At 34.5% G+C, this 19,631-nt stretch overlaps 1 pseudogene; it reads right to left on the minus strand.

Annotated features, from left to right (window-relative positions):
- Window positions 1-611: 611 nt before the first annotated feature.
- On the minus strand, window positions 612-15,555 carry LOC127096445 (transcription factor ABORTED MICROSPORES-like; annotated as a pseudogene).
- Between the last annotated feature and the right edge of the window lie 4,076 nt (window positions 15,556-19,631).

Genomic DNA, 19,631 nt, shown 5'->3' on the forward strand with positions numbered 1-19,631 from the left:
GATGGAGTGACAACATGTGAGTTTGAATGAACTTAATTTGATGATAAACTTAATTTGTTTTTATTAATCGTTTTCAAGTGTCACTACTTTCTATAGAGTAAGTACAATTTATAAGTTTGAAAATTAAGACATAAAATAGATAAAATAGATTATATATGAAAAATATGATAGCGGAAAATACACAGAAAAAAATTTAATGTTCAAAAAAAATGTTGTAAACCAATCAACTGAAATAAATCGATTAGTTTGGTTCGATTTCATTTTTAAAAAACACAAAAAAAACTATGCTAAAACAAACTAATACAGATATTGTTGATTGAGATATATTTTTGAATAAAAATCGATCTAAACGGAATCGATTACATCCCGAGATTAGGTGAACAGTGTTTAACTCATTGAAACAATGCCTAATCCATCTAGCAACTGAAATGTAACTAACCACACCTACTTAGTTGAGTAGCAAGTCATTGGCTTAAGTCACTATCAGTAGTTAGTGTTGTTAACTTACGTTGATAAGAGTTGGTTATAAGTGGTTTACAAGCTCCAATAGCTATATATAATATGATGTAACTAACTTCTCATCTTAATGCAAAATCTACTCTTTCTCATTATTACTCAATCTTCTTCTTCTTCATTATGGTTTCCATCATCTTTGTTTGCAACTCTTCAGACTCAATTATTTCACTCTCCGTATTCTGTTCATAACTAAAAGTTAAAACTATGTTATTTATTTAATCATGGATTAGTAAAGTTCTTATGTTTTGTAAAGAAATTATATTTACCTCAACTTTGAAAACATTTGAAACAATACCTTGTGGTTGGTTACTCCGTGATCAAAACTTTCATCACCTGTTGGTGCACAAGATGAAGAAGGTGAAGATGGAAGAAGAGAGAGAAAGAGAATAACAAACTTATATTACTCTGCTAAAATGGTTACAAGCAAAGTGGTTGCACACACATTGTACTACAATACTCAATGGATACAACTATTGACAACTACAATACTATATATACACAAATAATAATGTCACGTAAGTGAAATACTAAAAGACTAAATTACCAAAATTAGTAACACTAATTGCATCCCTCAAGTGGAGAAATTGATCAGTCTTGATCGCTTTCGTCAAAACATCTGTCAGTTGCTTATGAGTGCTACAGTGCATAACTTCTAACACTTCATTCAATTATTGGTGCACAAGATGAAGGTGAAGATGGAAGAAGAGAGAGAAAGAGAATAACAAACTTTCACTACTCTGCTAAAATGGTTACAACAAAGTGGTTGCACATACACTGTACTACAATACTCAGTAAATACAACTATTGACAACTACAATACTATATATACACAAATAATAATGTCACGTAAGTGAAATACTAAAATACTGAATTGCCCTTCAACATCATCCCTTAATTCAGGATTTAACTAGTCAAAACTAATAACACTAACTCTATCCATCAAGTGGAGAAACTGATCAGTCTTGATCCCTTTCGTCATAACATCTTCCAGTTGCTTAGGGGTGTTACAGTGCATAACTTCTAACACTTCATTCTGAACCCAACTTCTTAGAGAATGATACTTAGTCTCAATATGCTTACTTCTCCTATGCGGCACCGGGTTCTTAGCAAGATTGATTGCATACTTATTATTATCAATCATCAGTTTCAGAGACTTGTTTACCTTGATCTTCAGATCCTGCAGTAAATTCAAAAGCCAAACAACTTGACATGCAACCCCATAACCTGTAATATATTATACTTCACGTGTTGACAAAAAAACAATTGGTTTCTTCTTGGAACACCTAGAAATATCCAAAAGTACTTCTTTCATCAACTCTCTCTCCACACCAATCAGAGTCTGAGTAATACATCAGTTATGAATTAGTCTTCTCACCAGAAAGGAAAAAAACTCCATACTTCAGAGTCCCCTTTATATACTTCAAAATCCTGACAACATCTTGGTAATGAGACCACTTCGGTTTACTCATGAACCTACTAACCATTCCAACTTCATAGCAAATGACAGGTCTGATATTACACAAATACCTCAGAATGTCAACCAACTGCTTGAAAGTTGTGGCATCTACATCATCATCTTCAGAATCATAATCCAATTTGTGATTTGTTTTTGCGTGTGTGACAACAACCTTACAATTCAGCAACTCAAATCTTTTCATAAGCTTAAGTTCATATTTCAGCTAATGCAAAATGACACCCTTCTCATAGTACATAAACTCCACCCCTAGGAAGTATATCATCTTTCCTAGATTAGTTATCTCAAACTCATTCATCAACATCTTCTTGAACTTAGCCATCTCATGTTCACAACTCTCTATTATCATTATATCATCAACATAGAGACACACCAGAATCATATTTCCTTCAGAAGTTTGCTGAACATAAATGCCATACTCCATCTCACACTTTCTGAAACCTTGGGGCTTGAAAATGCATCAATCTTCGGATTCCAAGCTCGAGGAGCTTGTTTCAATCCATACAAGGCGTTATGCAACTTGTACACCATCCCTTCCTGATTCTTTTTCTCAAATCAAGGAGGTTGTGACACGTATACCTCTTCTTACAATGGACCGTTCAGAATTGCATATTTCACATCCATATGCATCAGAGGCCAATTCTTGTTAGTAGCTATCACAATACCAGTCTGATTGTCTCATGTCTCGCTACAAGAGCAAACACTTTAAAGTAATCTAACTCAGGTTTCTGTAGAAATTCTCTTGCTACTAACCTTGCTTTGTGGTTGCCAATTGATCTATCTGGCTTCAGTTTCTCCTTGAAAACCCATATAACATTGATGGCTTTCTTGTCCTTTAGAAGCTTAGTCAACTCCCAAGCGTTGTTTCTTTCTATAGCCTCAAGTTCTTCTTTCGTGGCTTTCAATCACACTTTCTTCTTGATCGCTTCTTTAACACTGACTAGTTTAGAGCCTACTAACATGGCACACTGAATGACTTCTTCTTCAAAGTCTACTTCATTATCTTTTAGCATGTCAAAGTCTACAAACCTTCTTGGTATGATTCTAATTCTTTGTGGCCTCTAAACATGTTCAGAATCTCCTTCGGAAGTTGGAACAGTATCAGATGTTAGAACTCCAAAAATACCACCTTCAGAGGCATGACCACCTTTAGAGTCTGGAATATTCCTAGAGTCCGGATTCTAGATCATCATTAAAATCAGGATCAGAATCAGATTCACCTTCAGAATCAAACTCGTCTTCAGAGTCTTCTTCATCTTCAGAATCAGACTCGACTTCAGATTCATAGTCATCTTCTGACTCATATTCAGAGTCTCCTTCAGAATTAGAAATCGTCAATCGTACAGGTTCATCATCATCAGATTCATAAGCCATCAATAACACAGGTTCATCATCATAATCTCCTCTAGCTATGTTTGCTACTTCTGACTTCCTTTCCTTGTTTGACCAATATTCCTTAGCAAAGTGGCCAAAACTTTTACAACAGTAGCATTGAACCATTCTCTTGTCAAGCTTCTCCCTTCCCTTCTGATGCTTCTTCTCATAAGAATTAGAGGCTTCTGACTCATGAGACATACCATGTCTTTTCTTGGCCTTTAATCAAGACTTCTTCTGGTCCTTCTTGACAAAAGAAGCTTTCATAGCCTACTCTTCCTCTCTCTCAGAGGTTCTTTCAATCAGACGCAACTCTTATACCTCTAGACTGATTTGCAGCTCTTCATTTCTCATGGTGCTCAGATCCTTAGAATGTTCAATTGTTACAACGATGTAATCAAACTAAGGAGTAAGAGATCTAAGTACCTTCTCAATGATGCTTTCTTCAAAGAGAGTTTCGCCACACGACTTCATCTCATTTGTGATCAGAATCACTTTGGAGATGTAGTCAGGTACCTTCTCATTGTTCTTCATGCTGAGTTCTCATACTACTTACATAGACACTGAAGCTTTACCTTCTTCATTGATGCATCACCTCCGTAGTACCGTACCAGTGTGTCCTACGCAGCCTTCATTGTCGTCTAATCAGTAATTTTCTTAAACATGTTCACATCCATACACTGATGGATGTAGAACAGCGCCTTCTGATAACACCTTCAACATCAACCTCACTAATCCACCAAGTCTATGTTCACATAATACCTTTAGAAAATACTCATTTCCATCTATTAGTGCCACTTCCACTTGTGGCTGCGATATTCATTTCTTGCACTATAAGTCATCTCATATATATAAAAATATAGAAATAAAAAACAAAACAAGTCAATAAAACACATACACTAACACGTCGACACCGATAATAATTTGAAAAAAATAAGTAAATTAAACACAAACAAAAGTGTCAGAGTTGTGTCAGTGTCGACTATGACACAAATATGGACAAGCCTGTTTTCAGAGATGCCAGTGTTAAAGAAAAACAATACTAGTACTCATATCAAAACTAAAACAATTTTTATGAATGAAACAACTCAGGTTCAATACATTTCATATACAATCATCGGTTTGGTTTTACTTACCTGTTCATCGAACTCGTAGTAATTGATATATGAATTTTATTATAAGATAGGTTGTTAGGTATACTTATATTTGTTGTGTCTGTTTGTCAGTACCAGTACCAACATCTTCCTACTTTTATTTTGAAACATGGTCATTCCCAACATGAAAACCATGTTCTTCTTTTGGAACACTACCAATGTATTGATTATTATTTCCATTAACAATGCAGTTAGTTACTTTCAATTTATATATCTGAATTTTCCTCAAGTTCATCTTAAAGCTCTTTCACTTGTTTCTATAAATCATTCACAACCAATATTTGAAGTTCTATCGAGTTTTAAGATTCTAAGAACCAACCAACGAAGGTTATACAACCTATCAATCATTTTCTTCCTTCTTTTTATTTCAGCAACACGATTCTTTGACTGATTTCCTTTTCTGTTTCTTCTTCTGAACTTTCTGTCATCCTTTTCTTCATTCCGATCACTGCAATCTGTCATCTGGCTTTTGTTATCATATTTCTCTTATGTGTTGGATTTTAGAATGATGTTGTTGTTGTTGTTTTCGTGGTCACGAAGGAATGAACCTTGGTATTTTTCGGAGAGCATTTCAGCGTTTTTGATTCAGTTTTGTTATTGATTGTAATTGTCATTATAATTGAATTGTTGCATGAAGTTCTTTACAGACATGTCATATGGAAGATTCTATGGCTCTGATGGATGAAAATGAGTGTTTGTTTTATCTCCATCGATTTCGTCGACTATAACTTGATTTGGTTGCATGTTGCACATTACATTGAAGCCAATTGAGTTGTTCATCATCCCTTCTTGATCCACCATGATAATGCACTTAGATGTGATGAAATCTATGTCCTGTTGATTTTCACCAACCTGTTATATTATACACACAAAGATAATTATCAATATAGAACTTTGGACTAAATTCTATGATGCACTAGCATAAACATGGGCCCTGAAAACCACTTTTGCATAATTAATAATTTGAATAAATAAATAAATAAAACATAATCATGTCTTTCAGTGTTGTGCCAATGTCATGTGTCAGGGTCGTGTCAATGTCAGACATTGACACATTTTTGTTTAGAGGTGTCAATACTACAAAGAATGAACTTCATCATCATGTAATCACAAAATCTTGTTAGGAAAAACAAAGCATAGAGAAAAAAAGGAACACTATGACAACACAAGATATTAATGTGGAAATTCCAAAACCGGAAGAAAAAAAAATTAAATGACAACTAGAGAATAACACTATGTGAAAACTCTTACAACACATAGACTACTCTCAACCACTCCAAGGCCTCAATACACCTGCACTCTCCAAATAAAATACTTAACTACCCCTCACAACACTTTAAAACAAGATTATAAGAAAAAATATAAAAAGTCAAATACAAGCTTAAAATGCTTTTGACTGCTCCATCTTAGAATAAAGAAACTGAATCCTATACATAGCTTTGGACTTCCCCTTCCTTCACAAAACTAAGTATTATGGGACTTCAAAGAACTTGTATCCTATATATAGCCTTGGACTATCTCTTCATTCACAAAACTAAACAATGTGGAACTTCTTCAATACGTATATTTTCAACAAACTCCAACAATGTATACATAATAATCGACGTTACCTCAAGCCACTGCACTAGCTAAGATTGAGGAAGATAAATTGAAGATCGATGCAAACTACCCCGATCCACTACAAAACCCCAATTTCGCTGAATGTCGCATGAAGAAATGACATTACCTCTAGCCACATAAAGGCAAAGGATACATGATTAACATTATCCATGAATAGGTCTAGGAACCGACTTCAACAACCCACAAGCTCAACACTCTTTTGGGTTTATCTTTTCTTGATAATTTCAGAGTCTGTTGAGCATCAAAGACAAAGAGGGATCAAAGACAAGTAAAACAGGGAAAACAACAAAGAGACATTTTTTCCCATACAAAAAACAAGGGCTGCTACAGCCACCCATAGCAGCAGAAGCCCTAGATGCCCCCATTTGAATCCCCTTGGTACAAAATCCAGAGGCCTGTTACGGTAATCTGTAGCAGCTGCTACGAGCCATAACAGGGAGGCGAGAGAAAGTTTGCAAATTTGTTTTGTTTCCTTAATTAGGATGTTTCTCTCTTAATTGTGGCTCTTAGACAATATTTGATTTGTCTCAAATATGAATAATTCACACCGAACCAAATATATTATACACTTTTACTTTTTTGGTTTAAAACTCATAGCCTGTTATGAGTTTAAGGTTCTCAACTTTTGTCACAATTATCATTCCTAGTTTTCAACGTATTATGTTCTACTTTTCTCTGTAACTCAAGTCTCTAAGGGAGCAATTTGTGGAACAAGGTTTATTCATAATTCTGGTTTTATAATTCATTATGTTTCTATAACTTTATCCATTGTGATTAATTGATGTAAGTTTGATGATGAATATCATTGTGATTGTGTTTGCCCTCACGATGAGTGAGTAGTTCTCTAGGGACTATGAGTTATGAGGATTATTTCATAACCTATCGGATGATGTATTACTATCGACTGTGAGAATTTTAATTAAACTTATTTTATAATCTGAGTTCATGCATTCTAACTTCATTACGAAAGTAAGTGGTTCTCAGGCATCGGCTGTAGTCCGAAAGGATATATGTCGATACTAGAGCACATATTTTTAAACAACCTAATCCAGAGCAGTGAAAGTGCTTGGAAGAATTTGAGAAAACATATAGATAGGCAAAAGTAATGATTCGTCAAAGAATAATTCGTACGAGACGAAAGTTGGCGAGTTATTCCTCGTCGATGGGGAAATGCGCCAACGAACGCCGATAGCGCCCAATTTTATCTATTTCCTATCATTTATACAAAGTTCTCGTAATAGATATAACAATGATGGTGTGATTATGTTATAAATATGAATTGTAACCTCGAGTCATGTTTGCCCCAATTTGAGATTTAAGTGATTTTCCGTTAAGCTATTTTCATTTAATTACTTTTTCTGTTAAGCTATTTACTAAAATTCCTATTCCGATTTCTCTAGATATACACGGATAGGTCAAAAATTCGATTCTTAAACCAATTTTCTTTGAGGTTCGATATCTATTTTATTACTTCAGCTCGACCCATCAATAATCGAGGTATATGTCCTGGTAGCGCTAACATTTATTATTTTTTAAATAAATATATACAACATATACCATTGGTTACTACCAAAACCGAGTGAATATAACTACGAGGGAGCTCGCTTCGAATCCCAGTTACTGTATTTTTTATATATATTTTTTAATAGGTTTAGGGTCACATGACGTCTTTCCCTTTTCCCCTTTTCCCTTTCCCTTTTTAATTTGTATTACTCTCGGTTATATTTATCAATTGAGGGGTAATATCTTTTGCATCAACATTTTAAAATTCCGTTTTTATTTTTATTTTTTATTATTTTTAATTATTAATTAATCTATTACCTCGGTTTTGTCTAAAAACCGATGTGATGGTTATTTTAAACGAATTTCCAGAATATGGCACTATGATTTTTTTTTAATTAATATATTCCCTCGGTTTAGCCTAAAATCGACATGTTTGTTCTATTGTACATATACTTTATAAAACTAGACTATAACTTTTCATTCATCTATCAACAAACACTATAACTTCGTCGTCATTCTCTTCACAAAAACCCTAGGCGATTTTCATCAATACTCTATCAACATCATCTCTTTTCAATATCAACTCTTCCAACATCAACTCGAACACCACATCTTTTCAAAACTCATTGAAGCTTCAAAGTCACGTTTGAGATACCTAACTCGCCACTGAAATGTTCATAAAAATGTCTTTAGTTTTAGAAATATTCATAGAAATGTTGTTACGCACTATGGTGTTAGTTCTAGAAATGTTCATAGAAATGGTAATTCTTTCATATATGTTGTTTTTCTTGAAATTTTTCATCATAATTTATTACTTAAGTATATATTTCTAATTAGTATTATTCTATGGTCTCTCTCTTCCATATATCTAGAGTATGTTTCTATGTTCTGAATCATTTAGGATGAAGTGTTGTGTGATGTGGATTTAAAGTTCATGTTGGTGTCTCTGTTTTTTTTCTTAATTTACACAGATATGCGTGATTTGACAAGTATCTCTCGTACAACATCTGATGCAACCTTTGTTAATACAAAAAGTAAAAGAAAAACTAGAGGTGTCACGACGTGTACCAAGGTTTAAAAGGCCCACGAAAATGGTGTTCACTCCCTGATTAGTTTTGATCTTAGAACCGATAAGACTTATGGTGAAAATGATGATGATTTTAAGGGTTATGTGGCATTACAAGGTAAAATAAAAGTGAGTATTTTGATAAATAATTGGCATGAGGTTGACGGTGATTTGAAAGATAGCATATTGACCAATATTATAATATTTATTTCTAATATTTTGATTTATTTTAGAAGTATATATGACCATTATTTTTTTTGGTTTAATATTAATATCAACTCTATTGTGTAAATGTAGTAATTGTTTATTGTTCCAAAGGTAACTAGAGTCAGGATATCCTTCTAGAAGCCTTGATCGCAGTCCATCTCCATCACCGTGCCATGACACTACGCCAAAAACTGGAATAGACAGCGCACCTTAGAGGGCGCTTTATTACAAAAGCGCTCTCTAAAGTGAAGCGAAAAAATAAGGAGCAATAGACAGCGCACTTTAGAGGGCGCTTTTGTAATAAAGCGTCCTCTAAGGTGAAGCGAAAAAATAAGGAGGAGATAGAGGGACAACAATACATGGCGTTTTTTAGAAAGCGCCCTCTAAGGTTACCCTTAGAGGGCGCTTTTAATAAAGCGCTGTTATAAGTCCATGTGCATTTCCAGCTTATAAAGCGCTTCTGGAAAGCCTTAGAGAGCGCTTCCATAAGCGCCCCCTTTAGAGGGCGCTTTTTTTCCACAAGCGCCCTCTAAGGTCCCCTTTAGTAAACATTAAAATTATAACATACTGTGCGTTTTGTTATTTCACTCTCTGTTATTTTCGTTCTTTTTCACGTTAGGGTTCTAAGGCGTTCTCCTTCCACCTCTGTTAGATCTACGACGTTTCCTCCTTCTACCAATCAAAGGTACACGATGCATACATTATTACTTGCACTATTGCTTTGTTTTAGCTTTGCCCCATTTCAGTTTTATGTTATTGTTGTCTATGCTACGTTTGTTTCGACCTGTAAAGTTTCAATATTCATAGTCATTTAAATAGTTTGGGTTTATTAGGCAATTGACGGTTGGTTTTTAGTGACCATGATAGCGCATGCAATGGGACTACATTACCCAGTAGTTAGGGTTATACGACCTATGAACATCTGATTTTGTGTCAACACCAGTATCATTAGAAACCTAGGTCCGAATGTGTTTGAATTCTTCATTAACAGCCAACCAGTACATAGCGTAGCTAGTAACTTAAGAAGTTTAGGTATGGATGTTATTTGATAGAGTAAATGGAGACATGAATGCCCTGCACAGAGTATCTTCTGAAATTGATTTCTCTTCTGAAATTGTTTTTTGTTTATTCTAATTAGTAATCGATAATACATGGATGTCTTCCAATCGATTGTCGAGAGAGTACGAGAATGGGGTATCAGAATTCGTTAAGTTTGTCGTTGCGCACGCCGAAGACCCCAGTAGAATGATATGTCCTTGCTTGGGTTGTTGTAATGGGAAACGGGTTGACGCAGTTCAGTTGACATCGCATCTAATGAGGCATGGAATTGATCGAAGTTATACATGTTTGAATTTGCATGGTGAGAAAAGTAACGAGAATGTTGAACTGGGGGATAGTACGACCTATGCCTCAAACTATAGTGGCGCAGATACATACGATTGTGATCGAGTTGAAGAGATTGCAGAAGCACTTGAAGGAGATCTTAAGGATTGTCCCGAAATGTTTGAGAGGTTGGTAAGTGATGCAGAGAAACCTTTGTATGATGGTTGCACTAAATTCACAAGATTGTCTGTGGTATTAAAGTTGTACAACTTAAAGGCGGGCAATGGATGGTCGGATAAAAGTTTCACAGAGTTATTAGCCCTTTTGAAAGATATGCTTCCTGAGGATAATGTTCTTCCCAATCGAACATATGAGACCAAAAAGATGTTGTGCTCTATTGGCATGAGCTATGATAAGATACATGCATGTCCAAACGATTGCGTTTTGTTTCGAAATGAGTATGCATCGTTAAATGAGTGTCCTAAATGCGGTGTCTCGCGATATAAGAACAAGTTGTCTCCAGCAAAAGTCTTGTGGTATTTTCCTGTTATTCCGAGATTTAGACGCATGTTTCGTAGTGAAACCGATTCAAGACACTTGACCTGGCATGCAGATGAAAGAATTATAGATGGAAAGTATCGACATCCGACATATTCACCACAGTGGTTGAAAATTGATAATGATTATCCTGAATTTGGAGAAGAATCAAGAAACCTTCGCTTGGCATTATCTACTGATGGAATGAACCCACACGGTATCCAGAGTATCTCACACAGTACATGGCCTGTGATTATTATGATTTATAACCTACCTCCATGGCTATGTATGAAGCGTAAGTACATGATGTTGTCTATGTTGATTTCTGGACCTAAACAACCAGGGAATGACATAGACGTGTACTTGAAGCCCTTAATCGAAGATTTAAAGATTTTGTGGGAGACCGGTGTGGAGGTTTATGATGGATATAGGAAAGAAAGTTTCAACTTGAGGGCGATGTTGTTTGGCATACTTGAAGCCCTTAATCGAAGATTTAAAGATTTTGTGGGAGACCGGTGTGGAGGTTTATGATGGATATAGGAAAGAAAGTTTCAACTTGAGGGCGATGTTGTTTGGCACAATTAATGATTTTCCAGCATACGGAAATCTATCAGGGTATAGCATAAAAGGTCAATGGTGTCCTATTTGTGAAGATAAAACAGATTGGAAGCGCTTGGAGTTTGGTTAGAAGAATGTCTTTCTCGGTCATCGGAGATTCTTAAATTCAAATCATCACTACCGTGGATGGAGAAAGGCGTTCAATGGAGAGACAGAACAAGGCAGAGCTCCACCTATATTGACGGGTGATCAAATTTTTGAAAAGGTGAAAGATTTGGATACTCAGTTTGGCAAGCCTTTTGCCCACACACTTGTCAAAAGTGGGTGGAAGAAGAGGTCAGTTTTTTTTGAATTGCCGTATTGGAAGTCCTTGTATGTGAGGCATTTTCTTGATGTTATGCATATTGAAAAAAATGTATTTGAAAGTGTTATTGGCACGTTACTCAATATACAAGGAAAGTCTAAGGATGGCCTTAAGGCAAGAAAGGACTTGATAGCGATGGGAATAAGAACTGAATTAGGACCCTTGAAGAAAGGAAAACGAACATATCTACCGCCTGCTGCTTATACTCTATCTAGAAAGGAGAAAAAAACATTGTGTAAGTTTCTAAGTGAAGTTAAAGTTCCAGAAGGGTACTCTTCAGATATTAGAAGACTTGTGTCTATGAAAGACCTCAAGTTAAAGAGTTTAAAGACCCATGATTGCCATGTTATAATGGAACATTTTCTCCCAATAGGTATACGTTCTATTCTTCCAAAAAAAAGTAAGAAGCTCTATAACTAAGTTGTGTTCTTTCTTCAAGTCAATTTGCAGTAAGGTGATCAATCCTGCGATCTTACCAATGTTGCAAAAAGAAATCGTTATTACTTTGTGTGAGCTTGAAATGTTTTTTCCTCCATCATTTTTTGACATAATGGTACATCTAGTTGTTCATCTTGTGAAAGAGACACAATTGTGTGGACCAGCTTATATGAGATGGATGTACCCTGTTGAACGTTATATGAAAATATTAAAAGGGTACGTGAAGAACCGAAGTCGACCAGAAGGTTGTATGGTTGAAAGATACATTGTTGAAGAAGCGATTGAGTTTTGTACTGAATATTTGTCTAATGTTCAGTCAATCGGACTCCCCAAGTCTCAGCTTGTCGAAAAGAAAGAAGGAAAAAATCTAATTGGAAATAAAATCGTGGCAGTATCAAGGGTCGAACGGGATCAAGTGCATTTGTATGTTCTGCACAATGAGAATGAGGTTGAGCCGTATGTTGAAATTCACAAGGATGTTCTCCGAGGTTTAAATCCCAATAGAAATGAAAATTGGATAGTACGAGAGCACAATTGATGTTTTATACCTTGGTTTAAGGATCATATTTATTCAAAGTATTATTCAGATCCCGCTTCAATAACAGAAAGGTTGAGATGCTTAGCATATGGTCCAAGTTTCCATGTTTTTTCTTATAGCACATACGCGATTAATGGATACACATTTTATACCAAAGAACAAGATGATAAAAGTACTATGCAGAATAGTGGTGTCACCGTGGTAGCTGAAGCAATGCACATATCAAGTGTGAAGGACTTAAACCCCAAATTTGCAAATCTGTCGTATTTTGGTGTTATCGAGCACATTTGGGCGTTTGATTATGAGAAGTTTCAGATTCCTATATTTGGTTGCAAGTGGGTTGAAAATAATAACGGCATTTGAATGGATAAGTCAGGATTTTTGCAAGTGGATCTTAATAGGGTGGGATACAAAGATGAGTCTTTTATTCTAGCCTCTCAAGCTAGACAAGTGTTCTATGTCAATGATCCGAAAAGTACGAAATGGTCTATAGTTCTTTTTTCCAACAAAGTAATTGATGAAAACACTGGATATCAAGGTGATATTGATGTTGAGATTGAATCGTTTACCAGAAATGATCAAGATGAGAATATTATATCAAATGATTCATATATTAGAAATGATCATAATGAGGGTATTTGGATCAATCCAACCGTCCGTGTTGTTAAGAGACATGTAGAACATATTCCAACCAAGAAAAGAAAGAGAACTTAGTTAAAAAGGTACAGGTCAAATGATTTTAATTGTTTTCTTTATTACAGGTAAAATGACTTTTATGATTTTAATTGTTTTTACATTTGTCATCTGATTTTAATTGTTTTCTTTATTACAGGTAAAATGGCTATTATGAAGTCAATCATTCGTGCAAGGGGCAAGGGATACTTGAAAGTATCAATTGATATTTGTTTAGATGGAGATGTTCCATTGTCGTCAAGCCTCATTCGCGTAGATGATGATGCTGGATATTTGAAAGTATCCCTCTACGACAATGGAACATGTCCATCTAAACAAATATCAATTCTATCTTCAAAAGATAAGGGACCAAAAATATAAGGGGATTACGCAGCAAATCGAGTCAGTTGCATAAAAAAAAAGGTATAAACACAATTATATGATATTTATGCATAGAAAATGTTAATTCTTGATCTTATACATCACCTAACTAATTTTATGATATTTTAGGTTCATGCTATTGATATTGAACAAAAAGAGGTTGTTGCTAAGAAGACTGTTGCTAGCAAAAAAAACATACATCTCAGAGATGCTTTTGCTACTTAGTTTTATTTATTTTTAAGTTATGAATTGGTTGTATATTTAGAATATTTAGAAGTTAAACGATTATGTATCAGTGGATTGTTGTATATGTATGGATTGTTGTATATAAGGCTTGTTGAATGCAATGTGTGAAAAAGGGCTTCAAATTATACAGTTTTGGGTGTACTGCTTCAATATACAGGTTGTCTAAAATAAATAAAAAAATATAGCGCTTTTTTAAAAAAAAAATTTAAATAACCACCCACTTTAGAGGGCGCTTCCCAAAATAAGCGCCCTCTAAACCCTTTAAATTTCCACTTTAGAGGGCGCTTTCCAATAAAAGCGCCCTCTAAACCCTTAAAAGTTTCCACTTTAGAGGGCGCTTTCCAGTAAAAGCGCCCTCTAAACCCTTAAATGTTTCCACTTTAGAGGGCACTTTCTTTAAAAAGCGCCCTCTAAAGTGGCCCTTAAAGGGCTTAAAGAGCCACTTTAGACAGCGCTTTCACCAGGAAAAAAAGCGTTGTCTTTACCTATGCCAGCGCCAGATTAGAGGGCGCTTTAAAGCGCTGTTATAGGCCAAAAAAAGCGCCCTCTTTTCCCTTATTTGGCGTAGTGTGAGAAATGGAAGAGGACACGTCAAACATCATATGACTCGTTCACATTAGAGGCTACATGCGAAGTTGCTGAAAATATTGTAAGGAGATACTTTTTTTAATATTACTTATTTTAGTTAATTCAATTTAGTGAAGATGAAATTTTATATGTGTTGTAGGATGTACTGGTTGAACAAGTCAAAGTTGGTATCTTCGTTCCACAAGATCGTCATGACATGTTGGTACAAGCTATTGGAACTAAGGAACATGTTGGACGTGTTTGTCGTCTTGGAAGAGGTGCCGACTTGAAGTTACATTTTGGACCATCGTGACCAATTAATAAAGTAAAGCATATAAGAGAAATTAAAGAGATATTTGCTGAAAATATAGGGGGGGGGGGGTATTAGGATAGGAGTGGGAGAAGTGGACTCAGAAATAACAAGAGAGGATGTTGTAGGAGGTGCGGGAGGAGTGAGAGAGGATGTTGTAAAGGAAGCGGGAGATGATGTTGTAGGAGGTGCGGGAGGAGCGAGAGAGGTTGGTTGAGGTTGAACGAGAGAAGTGTATCCGTAATGTGATTGAGGTATAAGTATAATTTAAAATATTTGTGTTATAATTTGTTGTTATTGTTTCTGTATTTTAATTGTTGTATTGTATTTCAGTTGTTTTTATGATGCAGAAATTAAAATCAATAAGTGTATTCAACCACTCAATTTTAGATCAGTTAGACATACATAAGAAAGTACTTGAGAAAATTGTTATGGGTGGTGCAAGCATACAAGATAGTTGTTCTGCCCTGCATCACAATATTGAAACCACACCACCTCAACTAGGTAACACTAAGAGACTATCAAGGATGATATAAGACATTCCAGAAGTCTCTGTGTTTAAATTAAAACATGAACCACAACAATCTTTTCTACTTCATAAGATTTTCTTGAGGAATTTCGGAAGGCGGATGATTGACTGGACATACCCGTACTACAATTGTGGTGCTTGTAAGTTTAACTTTTATGGTGTTTTCAATTATATTCATTGTTCTCATACTTTAACATAAAGTTTTGACATTTGAATTAAATTTTGAAAAAGTATTGGTTCTTAGATTCATTGAACATTAAATTTCAAGGTAATGCAACAAACACTATCAAGATGCACTTACAAAATAAGTTGGTTAGTGAGAATAAAGAATGTTACATGGCACCATTTATCCATAAGTAAGTATATGCTTTAATTTTTGTTTTCATTTATAAATCAATTTTATACACATGATTAAGTATTCTAAGTGTTTATGTAAGAATCATTTCCAACTAATTATTTTATGTCTGAAGCAAAATGTTGTAGTTATGTTAAGCTCGTTACACTATAAACTTGATGGAGATATGCAAAATGTTTTGAGAAGGTAAGTGATATTATTTGTAATAATCAAATTTTACCTTTAGTTTTGAATAGTTTTTATTCATGTTTAATTTTTACTAACATGTTGAGCTATGGAGGGATACAATTCTGTGAAACGCAATTTAGTTGGTAAAAAACCAAAGTTCATAGAATCACATGTAAGTATTACTTGTGATTTTTGAATTTTTGAATTTTTTGCTAATATATTACTTGTGCTTTGTGTGTATTAATTAGTAACTATATGAAAAAAAATTGTAGTCGCGAAAATAACCCAACAACTTTGAATGTGGATAATATGTTATGAGACATATGTTTAATGTTGTCTCTAGAGGAATTACCAATTCATGGTCTAAGGTATAAGCTATCCATATACATGTAATTTATGTATATTTGTTAAGTTAATATTGTTTTTGTAGCTTATCATAATTTAAATTTTGTTCAAATTATAGGGGTTTAGCGACGAAACAACATTCCCACAAGAAGATGTAGATGACATCCGATCACGTTGGATCGGTGCTTTCCTATCTTATCATGAATCTCATAAACACTAGTTTTTATTGATTTACATCTATACACTAGCATTGTATAAATGTTTTAAAGGTGCAAATATGTATAGTTTCTCTTGGTAAAAAATTTGTGTATCCCAAATGTCATTATAAGTATTGTACATTTGCCTTTGTAAACAATGTAAATTTGGTATTTTATTTTATGTTCTATGTAAAATATAAATGATCTGATTATGTCACATAATTTGTTTATTCTGTGTAAAAAAATAATACAGGTCAGTCAAAATGAGATTTAAAACAAAAAAATAGATTATACCCTTCGGTTATTAACAAATACCAAGGTAAATACTAGCCTTTTCCCCTCGATTATTAACAGAAACTGAGAGGTATATGGCACACGCTGCATAGTTTTGAAAATAAAAAAAATTGTTCCTAAGGATCAAACCAATGACCTTTTCAACTATCCCCTCGATTGTTCAGAAACCGAGGGGCAAGGTGTGGGTTTTCATGTCGTCCTTTGTTACCTCGCTTCTCTAGCCGAGGTAAAATCTCCTTCGCGTTCGAGGTAAAATGGATATATTTGTAGTAGTCATTGAAAGAGTTTATATAGAGTGATACCCCTCATCTTATAAGTCGGTTTTGTAAGGATGAGTTAGGCATAACTCTAATATTCATACATCATATCTTACACCATTGTGCCATAACTATCATTATTCAATTAAACTCGTGAGTAGTGTGTGTTCATGGTTATTGTTAGGTGTACGTGATACCCCATGTTTGACCTTGATTCCTCCTATTTCATGACACTTCTAAGTGATTAGTCCATGTAAGGTTGTCTTTTTTTATTGTGCATCCTAATTCTTAGTAGTTGATGGCTTTTTGCAAGTGAACCAAAATGTGTAAAATAGTATAATTAATAAAGGTGTTGTATCCATAGAAATTGTTATAATTTCAACAAGAAATAACAACTTTAATTGTTTTAACGAAAAAGTAGTAATAGTAACAAAACAAAAAAGGATATGCATATCATATGATGCAAAGTTGATAACAATGTGTAAACGGGAAAGGTAAAGATAAATTGGTTTTGCAAAATCTAACGAGAAAGGTGATTAGGCCCTCATTTGAATCATTTGACTACATCATATATAATTATTTTCTTGCAAACACTTGAGGGAGTGTTTGAGTGAAAGTGAGAGGATCTTAGATTCAGGGGGAGTTTGAGCTAAAATTCATGGGTAGTATTAGTAAAAAAAGAACTGAACTGAGAGAGTTCATATGAGAATGTGTACTATTGTATACTTCAATTAGTGAATATCCTTTTATCGGGTTGTAGCCATCTAGATATAGGTGACATTGCACCGAACTGGTTTACCAGTTATCAGTGTTATATAATTTATTTATTTGTTCTTCGCTTTTTTTAATTCACATTGTCTCACACATTGCCTCAACATTGTGTGCGATATCTTGTCATTGGTTGAAAATAATTTTAATTGGAATTCAAGCAGGCACCTTGTTCTTGTTGGGTTAGCTCTAGGGTTTTAATCTACTATGTTCAAGATGGACAATGCCAGAGAAGTAGGATATGTTAATCATCCACCAATTCTTGACGACACTAATTATGACTATTAGAAGACTCATATGGTTGCTTTTCTTAAGTCCATGGACAACAAGACTTGGAAAGCAGACATAAAATGATGGACTCCATCAAAGATCCCAACTAGAGGCAACCTTAAATCTATAAATCTTGAAAAATATTAGACAACTACTGAAGATGAAGCTACGATTAGAAACGCTTGTGGCCTTAATGTCACCTATAATGGAGTCGAAAAAAATATCTTGTAGATCATTAATACATGCACTAGTGCTAAGGAGGCTTGAGAGACTTTTGATGTTGCTCATGAAGGTACATTCAATGTTTTTAAGTCAAGACTTCAACTCATTATCACAAAATTTAAAAATCTAAAGATACGTGAAAAGAAACTGTCTATGAATTCAATGTCCAGCTCTATGAGATTTGTAAAAATTCCTTTTATCTTAGTGAAAAGATGTCTAAAGAAAAGGTTGTAAGAAAAATCTTAGATCTCTTCCCGAGAGGTTTGTCATGAGGATTATAGTCATTGAATAAGCTTAATATGTTTCCACTATGAAAGTTAATGAATTAATTGGATCCTTACTCAAGTTTGAGATGACCATTGATGAAAAATCTGAGGAAAAGAGTAAAGGTGTGGCGTTTAAAGTGGATATTGAAGATTGTGATGACCAAGTAGATCTTGATGCTAATGAAAATGTGAATGAGTCCATTTTCATGCTTGCTAAGAGTTTTAGCAAGGTCATGAGAAGACTTGATAAAAAGGTATGGGAATAACGTCTATACTAATGTCAAAGAAAATCAACATCATAATTCAAGAGGTGGAAACTTTCAGCGTAAAGGAAAATATGAAGAAAAATAGAAAAAGGACAATGGAATTCAATGGCGTTAATGTGAAGCTTTTTGACATATTCAGGCCAAATGTCCAAATTTTCTTAGGAATTAAAAAAGGGATACAATGTCAATTTCTCTAATGACGAGTCATATGAAAAAAATGAATCTGATCAAGCAAACAATGTTGTGGAATTCACTAATCTCATAAAACAGAGATCAAATTTAGAATTTTATGATGATAATGGTGATTTTAGGGATGATGACTTATCTGACAAGGCCCTCATTGAATCTTAAAATACATTGAAGCCTTTCTTCAAGATGAAACCTGTCTCATGCTAACTTTTTCAAAGTTGAAGAAAGAAATTTACCATCTCAATTCTAAGCATTATGGTATAACTACATTTGTTTGCATGTTGAATTATGGAACTAATAGCCTTGATGAAACTCTAGGTGTTGGAAAATCTTCAAAAGACATGAAGGGAATTGGATATACTGGTAAGTCATCCAATTCACAGAGTATGTTCATTACACTTGTTTAGAAAATAGGATTCATAATGTGTGGATATGAGTTACAGCAACATGCCAAACATCTTGATCAATACTCTAAGTTTTACACTAGATCCTCTTGGGTATTTCACTATTGTTGCCGACATGGTCACATACAACCTTACTGCTATAAACTATATAGAAAACCATCATACCACAATTAGTGACATCCTTAGTGAAAGGTTAATTCTGATGTGCACCCTCAACAATGGTGGTGTGCCAAGCATAACATTTTGGGCCATA

This window comes from Lathyrus oleraceus, chromosome 6 (genome assembly GCF_024323335.1).
Source record: "Lathyrus oleraceus cultivar Zhongwan6 chromosome 6, CAAS_Psat_ZW6_1.0, whole genome shotgun sequence".
NCBI lineage: Eukaryota > Viridiplantae > Streptophyta > Magnoliopsida > Fabales > Fabaceae > Lathyrus > Lathyrus oleraceus.